This window comes from Staurois parvus, unplaced genomic scaffold (genome assembly GCF_062004578.1).
Source record: "Staurois parvus isolate SC_StPar_1 unplaced genomic scaffold, SC_StPar_1.0 ptg000163l, whole genome shotgun sequence".
NCBI classification, from domain to species: Eukaryota; Metazoa; Chordata; class Amphibia; order Anura; family Ranidae; genus Staurois; species Staurois parvus.
This window is the reverse complement of record NW_028317959.1, coordinates 636,072-648,205: the sequence shown is the minus strand read 5'-3', so window position 1 is coordinate 648,205 and position 12,134 is coordinate 636,072.

Sequence of the window (12,134 nt, the reverse complement as noted above, 5' to 3'; positions counted from 1 at the left end):
TTACACTCATTTATATATTCTTTATAATATTTTACCTTACAGTCTTAAGTTCCATTATAAATCATATTCATACCTCCCAAATTTTTGAAATAGCAAAGAGGGACATTAACAATAGCTCATTGGGGCTTTTACCCCTGGTTCACGAGAACCCATTCATTTGAATGGATTCCCATGCACCAGGACACGCAGGGAAGAAGTCCCTGCACTTCTTGGGAAACCGCAACCTGCACAGGAACCTCGGTTCCCAGTGCGGTTGCGATTTCCAGTGCGGGCGGCGTGCCATTAGAATTAATGGCACTTGCCCGTGGGTCGGCATTCTTCTGTGCGGGTGGTACAGCTGAATGGATTTTTGTGCGGATCCGCAGTGGCACCACTCGCAGATATGTGAACCTAGCCTGAAGGTGCTACATCAATTACCTTAGACTCCGGAAACGTATAGAATAACCTTTGATATTTAGGAACAATGCTTAAAGTGGAACTTCACCCCAAAGGGGAGGTGCAACTTGTTTGCCCCCCCCCCTCCACTGCCACATTTGGCACTTTATGAGGGAGAGGGGGAGCAGACACCTGGTTTTGACACTAGCAGTCAGATGCGCCATGGCAATCTGAGCCGGAAGTCCGGCCCCCCTCCTGATTTTGACACTTCACAGGTCCCAGAAGACTGCAGGGTCATTCACAAAGCACAGTGTACGTTATGCATACAGAGTAGGAAACTGGTGTGAAACAACTAGACTATCGGTTTCTCTTACTAAAGATGCCGCCTCTTGTACCCGTAGCTTGAAGAATTGGCTCAGGTGAGGACATTACTGGATCCCTAGACAGGTAAATGTGCTGACTTTTCATTTTTGGGGGGGAGCCTGGAGCTTTGCTTTAATAGTATAGAGACACACATCCACTTTCTGTGCATTAACCCAGGATGTAGCAATTACAGTATAATAAAATTCAAACATATATTCAAAATTTCAGTTTCCTCCCTAAAAGAACTTCCCCTGGTGTTTAAGCCCTTATTGTGTACATTATGTATAACCAGTAGTTCTGAGGTTTAACTCTTGACACCAGTGGGCGGCTATTTTCACATATAGTTTTTCAGGAAAACAGGTGGAGGAAATTTATCTCATATCTATTGCCCTCAAAGAGTGTGGGCTGTATGGATGGAGCAGGACAAGACTTTGTGCTTGCAGTGATAGAACTCTAACCCCATGTTTTTTAAAAGAGCAGAATCTTCTGTTTTACAGTAAGTATTTGCAATGCCAATAGTTGTGAATATACAGTGTTATCCCTATTGGAAAATTTGTTAAAGGATATCAACACCAAAAAACAAAAAAGAAATGCATTTAGGCATGCCATTTCTTAGATGAGGTGGCTGCATTACTTTCTGATTTTCTAAACTAAGGAAATTTTCATGCAGCTACAAAAAATACCTGTTGATCTTGATCTTACCAGGAATGAAATATCCTGGTCACTTCCTATGAGCTGAGCTTAAAGCACAATGTTATCTTCTATCTGTAAACTATTAAATACCCCGTCCAGAATGGAGATGGAGAGGAGGTTACGTTTGAAGTTCAGTCTAGGTGACCACCATGGCTCCCCACATGGATACAATGGAGAGAGAGAGTATCCAGCCAAGGAGAGAAAGTGTAATTCACAGGATGAGCAGATGAACATAAAGGGAAAAATGCCTGAAAATGTAAAATTATGCAGCCACCTCATCTAAGAACTTGTACTGTAAGCTGCAATATATTAACATTTTAGTTTTGGGGGGTTTAGATATGTTTTAAGTGGCATACTGCAGCAAAGGTTTAATTCTACTGTCGGATGCCTCTGAGTGTTTCCTAAGGCACCAATCATACCCTACAAGCATAACAGCAGGGTTTTGCCCTTCTGTCTGGGTACATAGTTCGTACATATTTCTGACTATTTATTTAAAGGCTAACTCCAGTTTTAACAGCATGTTACATGTTCCACCCATATGCTTGGAAAGACTCCCATGAAAAAAAAAATATAAATGCACATTTTTTCCCTACAAAAATACATTATGTGCATTTAATAATATTTTTTTATAAAAAATAAACTTAGCCTTTAAAATTTCATCTGTGAGAATGGATGTTTGAATGAAAAACTAAGGAGCACCCGGAGTCCAAAATAATGCAATTCTGGATGAGATAATACAAACATTTATTGACAGTGTGAGAACATACAGATTGAGCCAACTTGTTTAAAAGGAATTCCCCCCCCCTTCAGGACTAATGCACAATCATAAACAATATACAATAGGTATTTTAAGTCTATCGGTAAAAACCAAATATACATGGTAAAAGCAAATACCCCATATATTATCAGAACAGATGGTTGTGCATATAGGATTAAAAATTAGAATTAAATAGATCCGTATATTTATACATTTAAAAAAGAAGATGGTATAGTTATGTAAAATAAGAATAACTAGAAAGATAAGATGAATAAGAATAAGATGCAGGGTTTAAAGTTAAAATGAAATATTTCAGTTTATGTATGAATTTAAAACGATGGAATGGGTATAAATAAAATAAGAATGAATGGGAGATAAGATGAATGAAAGGATAAAAAATCAAGAAGCATTTGTTTCCAATGTGTACTATAAAAATCAAATACAAAATTGTTCAGATTGAATGAAAACGCATATCAAACCTAGTTAATTAGATAGGTATGTAGCTAAATGTGAACCTTTAAATAAATAAATCAATGAATGATCAGATACCAGGTAACATATACAGTTCACATAGTTAGCCTGGCTGAAAAAAGACAAAAGTCCATCCAGTTCAACCATAGAAAAAAAAAAGTTATAATCCTATACCCACAATTGATCCAGAGGAAGGCAAAAAAACCCCCATCAAAGCACGATCCAATTTGCTCCTGCTGGGAAAAAAATTCCTTCCTGATCCCCCGAGAGGCAACTGGATATTCCCTGGATCAACTTTACCTATAAATGTTAGTATCCAGTTATATTCTGTGTATCTAAGAAACAATCCAGGCCTTTTCTGAAGCAATCCACTGAGCTGGCCAGAACCAACTCTTCAGGGAGTCTATTCCACATTTTCACAGCTCTCACTGTGAAGAAATCTTTCCGTGTTTGGAGATTAAATTTCTTTTCCTCCAGACGTAAAGAGTGCCCCCTTGTCCTCTATGATGGCCTCAGGGTGTATAGCTCTACACCGAGTTTACTATATGAACCACTGATGTATTTATACATGTTGATCATTTCCCCCTTAATCTCCTCTTCTCAAGAGAGAATAAATTCAGTTCCTCTAATCTTTCCTCATTGCTGAGCTCCTCCATGCCTCATATCAGTTTAGTTGACCTTCTCTGTACTTTCTCAAGTTCCCCAATGTTCTTTTTGTGAATTGGTGCCCAAAACTGAACTGTATATTCCAGATGAGGTCTTACTAATGATTTGTACAGGGGTAATATGATATCTCTCACTCTGGAGTCTATACCTCTTTTAATACAAGAGAGGATTTTGCTCACTTTAGAAACCGCAGCTTGGCATTGCATGCCATTATTAAGCTTGTGATCTACCAGAACTCCCAGATCCTTCTCCACAATTGATTCCCCCAGTTGTACCCCCCTAGTATGTATGATGCATGCATATTATTAGCTCCCAAGTGCATAACCTTACATTTAACAACATTAAACCTCATTTGCCACATAGTTGCCCAATTAAACAGAGCATTGAGGTCAACTTGTAAGTTGAAGACATCCTGTAAGGATGTTATTCCACTGCACAGCTTGGTATCATCTGCAAAGACTGAAATGGGATTTTTAATCTCAGACCCTATTTCATTTATAAATATATTAAAAAGTAAGGGTCCCAACACTGAACCTCGGGGTACACCACTGATGACCCTAGACCATTCAGAGTATGAATCATTAACCACTACTCTCTGAATACGATCTTTTAGCCAGTTTTCTATCCATTTACATATGGATTTTTCCAAGCCCATAGACTTTACCTTACACATTAGCCGTTTGTGGGGAACTGTGTCAAACGCTTTTGCAAAATCCAAGTATGCCACTTCCTCCGCCACCCCTCTGTCCAAGGTTTTGCTCACCCCCTCATAAAAAGAAATCTAATTTGTTTGACAACTTCTGTTTTTCATGAATCCATGCTGTCTGTTGCATAAAATATTTTTTTTACAGCAAGAACTCATCTATGTGGTCTTTTATTAAACTCTCCAGTATCTTCCCAACTATAGAAGTTAAACTAACAGGTCTATAATTACTTTGGTAAAGATTTTGACCCCTTTTTAAATATTGGCACCACATTGGCCTTACACCAATCCAGCGGTACTATGCCAGTCATTAAAGAGTAAATTAAAAATTAGAAACAATGGCTTTGAAATGACAGAGCTCAATTCTTTAAGGACCGGTGGGTGTATGTCATCCAGTCCAGGTGCCTTATTCACCTTTTATACTGTCTAAATATTTTTGGATCATATCAATTGTGAGCAAATGTGGATCATCTGGAGCTGTGTCAATACCATGCCCATTATGGACAAGAGCTCCCCCATGCTCCTTTGTATACACAGAGCTGAAGAAGGTATTAAATAAATGTGCCTTCTCTTTGTCCCCAGTCACCCACTCTAGATTATTTTGTAAAGGGCCTACATGCTTGGACCGAACCTTTTTACTATTAATATATTTGAAGAATTTTTGGGGGTTGGTCCTGCTTTCTTTTGCAATCTGTCGTTAATTTTCAATTTTTGCGGCCTTTATGTCGTTTTTGCATATTCTGTTATATTCTTTGTAATGTTTAAATGATAGTGTTCCTTCATTTTTATATTGAATAAAAGCTCTTTTCTTATCTATAGCCTTTTTAACTTTGGCCGTAAGCCACATACAGTAGATTTGATTTGTAGCCTTTTAAACTTGTTGCCCATGGGAATATATTTTGCAGTGTGTTCACATACAGTACATGGGGAATAGTGGCAAGATAGTTTGGGACTTGGTGTCATCCTTTTTCCATATGGGGTACCACTTATACGTGGACAATTTGTATTCAAGTGTGCCACTATTTAGACATTTGTACAATCTTGGAATTGGTGCATGTGGCCCCGTGCGACCTAATGTGTGCCCACCATTAGAAGTGGGCGGATGCAAGGCGGTATATTCTAATGGTGGGCATACCACACACCTTTTCTGGCAGAGATTTCTTTCTTTTTTTCATTCAGCTCACAGGCTGTATGCAAAAAAAAAAAGAACATAGCATATATACCCAACAAGGACCAGTGACGCACTGATAAATCACTGGGCTTTGAATGGTTACTGTATACCAGAATGATGCCTACAGCTGCAGGCATCATCCTGGTATCGTTTCTTTTAAGCCAGCGATCGGCTTTCATGTAAAAGCAATTCTAGTGGCCAATTAGCTGCAGGATTGCTTTTACAAGCAGCCTTCCACGGCCTTCTCAGGCAGTACCATGCCACTGTGGGAACCTAAGAATGCAGCCAGTGTTTCTGCCAGCTGACCTTAGAGCTGATTGGAGACCAGAATGGTGCCAATTATCTCTATAGTCTAAGAAATCGGAAGCTACGAGCATTTCATCACTTCAGTTTTGCAGGATATAAACAGTGCCATTTGTAAATTGGGGAAGCATCTGATCACACCGATCTTGGTGAGATTAGATAATATAAGGGCAGAGGAGATATCTAGAGTCTGATAGATCCCAGATTTCTCAAAAAAGAATATATGACAATGCCCCAAAAATAATAATAATAATTTAAAAAATCAAAATAGCTTAAAAAAAGCACCCTTGCCCCACCACGTGCGCGCACACACCTGCTTGCATGAGTGTTCACCCTGTGCCGGTATGTAAACAGCGGTTGCACCATGCATGTGAGGTATCGCCGTGAACATCAGATGAAGGGCAGTCATTCTAGCACTAAACCTCCTCTGTAAAACTAAAATGGTAACTTGTAAAGGTTCTTAAAGCCTATGAATATTAAAAATGTATGCAGTTTGTCGCTTTTGCATGGGACATGAGCAGTTTTACAGCACGTCATGTTTGGTATCTATTTACTTGGCATACCATCATCTTTTATATTTTGCCAAATAATTGGCCAATATATTGTGTTCTTGTGCATTAAAAAAAGTGTACTTTTTTAAAAAATTTGCGTTTGAAAAATCACTGCACAAGTACTATGTGACATAAAAAATTGCAGCACCCACCATTATATTCACTAGGGTGTCTGCTTTAAAAAAATTATAATGTTTGAAGTAATTTCCTATCAAGAAATACAGATTTTTTTCATGTAAACAAAGTGTCAGAAAAGGCTTGGTCTTCAGATGGTTAGAATAGTGAATGATGTGTGGCATAAACTTCTAATGATAGGCATAAAATGCTCCCACCCCCCAAAACGACCCCTTTTTGGAAAGTGCACACCCCAAACTATTTGCTGAGAGGCATGTTGAGTCAATAGAAGAATTTATTTTTTTACCATGCGTTTTTGGAAAATGACAAAAAAAACAACTTTTTTACACAAAATTGTCTCTTAAATGATTTATTGCTCACACATGCCATGGGAATATGTGGAATTACTCCCCAAAATACATTCTGCTATTTCTTCCGAGTATGGAGGTACCACATGTGAGAGACTTTTTGGCAGTCTAGCTGCTTACAGGACCTCAAAATCCAATAAGCACCTTCAGGCTTTTAAAGGGTTTTATTTCCTCATTCTACTTCCTGGCTTTGGAGGTCCTGAAATGCCAGGATAGCATCAAACCCCCCCAATGACCCCTTTTTGGAATGTAGACACCCAAAGGAATTTGATAAGAAGCATGGTGAGTATTTTGCAGATCTCGTTTGTTACCACAAGTTTTTTGAAAATGAAGAAAGAAAACAAATATTTTTTCTTTTCTATTTTTATATTTCAAAACCTTGTGAGAAAAAATGAGATCTGCAAAATACTCACCATGCATCTTTTTAAATTACTTGGGGTGTCTACTTTCCAAAAAGGGGTCATTGGGGGGGTTTGGTGCTATCCTGGCATTTCCGGGCCTACTTTGATAGGTAGTGAGAAAGTGAAATGAGGAAGTTACGCACCTTCAGGCTTTCGAAGTGGTTATTAGAATTCAGGCACCTGTATGTGGCTAGGCTCCCAAAAAGTCTCACACATGTGGTATCTCCATACTCGTTAGAAGTAGCAGAATGTATTTTGGGGTGTAATTCCACATATACCCATGGCTTGTGTGAGAAATACATCATTTAAATGACAACTTTTGTGTGAAAAAAAAAAAAAAAAAAACCTTATGGATAAAAAATAAATCTTCCATGGACTCAATATGCCTCTCAGCAGATAGCTTAGGGTGTCTACTTTCTGAAAAGGGATCATTTGGAGGTGTTTATACTATCCTGGTATTTTAGCACCTCAGGAAATGTTATGGGCAGTCAGAAAGTAAAAGCTGTGCAAATTCCAATATCTATACCATAGTTTGTAGATGCTATAACTTTCACACAAAGCAATCAATGTGCAGTTATTTGGATTTTTTTAACCAAAAACATGTAGCAGAAAACATTTTGACCTAAATTTATGACAAAATTTGAGTTTTTTTTAGATATTTTTTATGACAGAAATAAGAAAACATAGTTTTCTATAGCGCGAAAAATAAAAAGCGCACAGGGGATCAAATACCACCGAAAGAAAGCTCTATTTGTGTGAAAATAGGACATAAATTTCATGTATGTACCATATTACATGACCACGTAATTGTCAGTTAAACTAGTGCAGCACTGTATAGCAAAAAATGGTGTAAATTGCAGTATCTACAGTATACCATAGTTTGTAGACGCTATAACTTTTACACAACGCAATCAATATACACTTATTGGGATTTTTTTTACCGAAAACATGTAGCAGAATCCATTTTGGCCTAAATGTATGACTAACTTTAAGTTTACTACTGTATATATTTTTTATAACCGAAAGTAAAAAATATAGTTTTTCTTCACAATTTTCAGTCTTTTTTTGTTTATAGCGTGAAAAATAAAAAGTGCACAGGTGATCAAATACCATTAAAAGAACGCTCTATTTGTGTGGAAAAAGGATGTAAATTTTGTTTGAGTACAGCATTGCATGACCACGCAATTATCAGTTAAAATAGTGCAGCCTCTGGCACACTCTGCACATGCTCAGTTTGGTGTGTACTGTTTGAGAGATTTTTTTTTCTTGGGAGGGTGCATGTGATCAGCACAGGGCCAATCAACACTGTCCAGACAGAGGGTCAGGGGTTATGCAATCTCATAGGGCAGTGAGAAGAAAATGAAAACTCTTCCTACAAGCTTTAACCGGTGCTCAGCTGGACACTGGTAGAAGTCGCAAAATTGCTATATACTGCTGATCAGAAAAGTTATTTAACAGTTTATATTTAATAAAATAATTGCACTTCCATGTTGCGTTTACTGTGGGAGCCCAGATATAGTGAAGGCAGGGTCTGGGGTTTAGTAACGCTTAAACAGAGAGCATCTAATTCAGCCTTTCTCAACCTTTTCAACACAGAGGAAGCCTTGAAAGTCCTTTTTGGTCTCAGGGATCCCGTGCTGAAAATTATCATATCTACAACTCTTGATATATTAGATCCAACCAAGATATAAAATTCAAAAGAAAGATATGCCACATCCCTGAGTCTATTGCACTATAAAGAAAATAGTAGAATGGGACTTTTGAAGCACACATTTATTCATTAAAATACATTTTTATTTCATTCATATATAAGAGAAGGTATTTAACCAAAATACATCATCGATTACATCTACATTCTATTGTGTAAAGCTGTTGCCACATTTTTAGATGTTTTTGAAGATGTATTTTGGTTATGTATTTCAATAAATAATGGTGTGCCTTAAAAGTCCCATTCTACTATTTCTTTCTATATCATGATACATTAGTGTGATGGTCAGTGGGAAGAATGCTCCTTACACTTGTAGTCATTGGGATGAATTACCCCCTTACAGGTAGCTAAAAAGATCAATGGTGTCAGTGGGAACTCATCAGAGAGGCAGAAATTGCTGATTGCTCAAGGAACCCCTAGCAATCTCTGGAGGAATTTTAGGCTTCCATGGAACCCTGGCTGAGAATCCCTGATCTAGTTGTTTGCAATGCTGAATCCATGAACAGTAGGCCATAGTGTTGCCATTATGTAATGCGTGCAATAAAGTTGTTCACAGGAAAAAAGGTGTATAGCAGTAGATGTAGATGGGGCTGATGTTTACCAATCCACAAAGGTAGAAGGAGGAACATAGCTGGCCAGCACAAAGAAAATACCAATTTATATGAGATTTTATGAAAATACCTGTTGGCAGTCCACAGAACATTAGGAAACCCCCTTTAAAGAGCCATGTTTAATTCATCTATTACCTGTCGCCAGTTTAAAAGATTGCAGGCAAAAACACAGCAAAATCTGAGTAGGTACAGTCCCACCACCTGCAGGCATTTATACAACTGCAGTCAAACAAGGTTTCCCAATGTTCATGTAAAATTATATAACTTCACACCGTATCACTAAGAAATCCCAGAGAAGCTGAACTGAGTTCCTCAGGTAATAACTGCCAGCACATGCCCCCCAAGACGCGTCAGATGGTGCGATGACATTCATTTGAACCAGAAGAGTTCCATCATTTGGCAGACTTTTGGTTCCTGGGTTACTTACAATACTGTCATCACTTTTGTATGTACTCTATGCCTTTTAATAAAATAAATTCCTTAAAAATAAGGAGCTCCCGTGGGGACCCCCAGGTCACCAGAACTAGTGATTTCCCCTCTATTACTTTTCTGGAGACAACCCAAAATTCGGGTTTTTGTTTTACTTTCACTTTCAATGATAAAGATAAACAGGACAAATAAAGAGGGTGAATCTTCTTAACAGGGGCACAGACCGCAATAAAAACTGGCAGGTGTTCTAATCCATATCCACACTAAAAAAATGTTTTGCCATAAATAAAAGAAGGAAGAATTTAGTGTATCCACATTTTACTCTTACAAGGATTATAATTTAAACCTGCTTTATAGGTCAGTATAATTTTCGGTAATATATACGAGGGGTCTTCAACATGTTTCTGTAGGGAAGGGCCTCCATACAAGGGAGAAATGCCTTTATACATTGGTGGTCAGTGATAGAGGCGCCTCCTTGTCTTTGTTATAAGTGTCCATCTACATTGCTGGTAAAGGGAGAAAGGCTTCCGTATCTTACCGGTCATTGAGAAAGGGCCTCTTCACATTGGAGACCAGTAGATGAGTGCCCCCTTACATTGGTAAGTGAAGTGCCTCCAATTTTGGTGCCCTCCTATTCTTACTTTGGTAATCAATGGAGACGTGCCCCTTTACATTGCGTATCAGCGAAGAAGTGACTCACTACATTGGTGATCAGTGTAGATATACACCCTTACATTGGTGATCAGTGTGGGTATACACCCTTACATTGGTGATCAGTGTGGGTATACACCCTTACATTGGTGATCAGTGTGGGTATAGACCCTTACATTGGTGATCAGTGTGGGTATAGACCCTACATTGGTGATCAGTGTGGGTATGGACCCTACATTGGTGATCAGTGTGGGTATACACCCTTACATTGGTGATCAGTGGAGATATACACCCTTACATTGGTGATCAGTGTGGGTATAGACCAGCAATGGGCAAACTACGGCCCGGCGGAGCTTTAAATCCGGCCCGCGGAGCTAGGCTCCCGCTAGGCTCCTCTCACAGTCCGCCCTGAAGACCGGTGTAGCATGAAAATCTGTCTCCTATGAGGATCTGTCCCCCTCGACGTATCTGCGCATGTGTCGGAGATCGCCAATCGGCTGCTAATGCCTGAAACTGGCACATGCGCAGATACGTCGAGGGGGACAGATCCTCATAGGAGACAGATTTTCATGCTACACCGGAACAACGCGGGAAGACGGCGAGAGGAACGCGCGGAGCAAAGGTAAGTGAATTGACACAGGGGGACTTGGGGACTTAATATGGGGGATGAATTAATATGGGGGATGAATTAATATGGGGAATTAATGACTATAGGGGGGATGAATTACGATATGGGGGATGAATTACTATGGGGGATGAATTACTATATGGGGTATGAATTACTATGGGGGATGAATTACTATATGGGGGATGAATTTATATGGGGGATGAATTACTATATGGGGGATGAATTACTATGGGGGATGAATTACTATATGGGGGATGAATTACTATGGGGGATGAATTACTATGGGGGATGAATTACTATATGGGGGATGAATTACTATGGGGGATGAATTACTATATGGGGGATGAATTACTATGGGGGATGAATTACTATATGGGGGATGAATTACTATGGGGGATGAATTACTATGGGGGATGAATTACTATATGGTGGATGAATTACTATGGGGGATGAATTACTATATGGGGGATGAATTACTATGGGGGATGAATTACTATATGGGGGATGAATTACTATGGGGGATGAATTACTATATGGGGGATGAATTACTATGGGGGATGAATTACTATATGGGGGATGAATTACTATGGGGGATGAATTACTATATGGGGGATGAATTACTATGGGGGATGAATTACTATATGGGGGATTAATTACTATGCTTACTATGGGGGAATATTACTATACTTACTATGGATGACACATACACATCATTCATCTACTCTTGGTCCGGCCCCCGGGTCCAATATATGAACCTATTGCGGCCCTCAAGTCAAAACGTTTGCCCACCCCTGGTATAGACCCTTACATTGGTGATCAATAGGGATATTCACCCTTACTGTACATTGGTGATCAGTAGAAATATACACTCTTGCATTGGTGATCAGTGGAGATATGCACCCTTACATTGGTAATCAGTGGAGATATGCACCCTTACCATGATGATAAGTGGAGAGGTGCCTCCTTACATTTGTGAAGTGGAAAGATGCCACTCTACCTTGATGGTGAAAGGAAAAGTCTCCACTCACTTTGGTGATCAGTGAAGTTCCCTCTTATATTGGTGGGCAGTGGAAAAGGTAATCGCTACATTGGTGGTCAGTGGAGAAAAGCCCCCTTACACTGAAGATCAGAAGTGCCCACTCACTTTGGTGGTCAGTGGAGAAGTACAATT